This window comes from Echinops telfairi, unplaced genomic scaffold (genome assembly GCF_000313985.2).
Source record: "Echinops telfairi isolate 266 unplaced genomic scaffold, ASM31398v2 ScPeMD7_7400;HRSCAF=8409, whole genome shotgun sequence".
Lineage (NCBI taxonomy): Eukaryota > Metazoa > Chordata > Mammalia > Afrosoricida > Tenrecidae > Echinops > Echinops telfairi.
Window position 1 is genome coordinate 33,263,092 of NW_022111300.1, and position 1,878 is coordinate 33,264,969.

Here is a 1,878-nt window from a genome sequence, read left to right on the forward strand (position 1 = left end):
TACTACATTCTCTAGTCTAGCCATAATTGTAAAGTAGAATTGGGGTCATGATAGTGGAGGGGAGGAAGCATTAAAGAACTAGGAGGAGAAGAAAAAAAAAAGAACTAGAGGAGAGTTGTATGTTTCCTTGGTGTTATACTGCCCCTTGACTGGCTTGTCTCTTCCTTGTGACCCTTCTGTCAGGGGATGTCCAATTGTCTACAGATGGGCTTTAGGTCTCCACTCCGCCCTCCACCTCATTCCCATTGATATGATTTTTTGTTCTGTGTCTTTGATGACTGATACCTGATCTCATCAACCCCTCATGGTCACACAGGTATGCTTCTTCCATGTGGGTTTTGTTGCTTCTAGGCTAGATGGCTGCTTGTTTATCAAGTTGTGTTAGGCTTTTGTATGTTGATTTGTTCATTTAAGATTGCTTGGTACATGTTAGTCAGATAGATGACCCCTCAGAGACACTGACAGGAGTAACAGTTTCCAGAGGATATGGGATTCGAGGTAAAGGGAAGGGGCACCAGGGGGGTTGATAACATTGTATAGCCCCACCTGTTGGGACTGAACAACAGAACTGTATGGGAAGGGACACAGTGGAGTACGATATGTCAATAAAAATATTATTTGAAAAAATAAAATAAGGAAAAGTGTATGTCAGGGTTGTAGCCTTCCAACATAAATATTCACTCTGTATCCTGGGAAAATGATCCAAGGTGAGTGTGGCATCAGGATTGGAGGAAGGCTCATTAACAACTTGGGATATGCAGAGGACACAGCCTTGCTTGCTGAAGTTGAAGAGGACCTCAAGTACTTGTTGATGAAGATCAAATACTGCCATCTTCAGCGGGGATTACAGCTCAGTGTAAAGGAAACACAAATTCTCAAAACTGGACAACATCATGATACATGGGGGGAAAAACATTGAAGTTGTCAAGGATTTCGTTTTGCTGGGATCTACAACCAATGCTACTAGAAACAGCAGCCAAGAAATCAAAGGATGTATCACACTGGGCAAATCTATTGCACAAGACCTCTTTGAAGTGTTGAAGAGCAAGGAAGTCCCCTTGAGGACTAAGGTGTGACAGATCCAAGCCATAGTACTTTCAATCCCTTCACATGGAGGTGAAAGCTAGTCAATGAATAAGGAAAGCCATAGGAGAACTGAGGCATCTGAATCAGAATGTTGGCCAAGAATATTGAAAGAAGAACAACCAGGATGCTCCTTAGAAGTGAGGATGGCGAGACTTCCTCTCAAAGACTTTGGACATGTTATCAAGAGAGACCAGTCTCTAGAAAAGGACATCGTGCACGGTAAAGAGTCAGCGGCAAAGAGGAGACTGTCAAGGAGATAAACTGGCACAATGGCTGCAACAATGGGCTGCAACCTAACGATTATGGGGCTGGTGCAGGCCTTGGCAGTGTCTCCTTCTGTTATACATACATAGAGTCTCTATGAAGCAGAACAACTTGAAGGCATCTAACAAGTAACAAGATCCTAATGACTGAGCTGACCACTTGTTGTGTAAAAAATATATATATCATTAAAATAAAATCCCCAAAGGGGAAGGTGGTGGGGGGAGGGGGAGAAAGAGGCAAACAATCACAATGACCTACCTATCTATATAACCCCTTCCCAGGGGAATGGACAACAGACAAGGCCATGGGGGGAGACATTGGACAATGCAAGACATGAAAAAAAATTATAATTTGTAAATTATCCAAGGGAACAACAAATGGTTCAAAACCAATGGTAGGGAGGGGATGGGAGGACTGGTAGGGCATGACCAAGGGCAAGGTAACTGAGAGGAATTACCGAATGGTAATGGGACAGGAGGAAAGCCTAAGGAAATAGAGGAAAGAAGTAGGAGGCAAAGGGCATACATA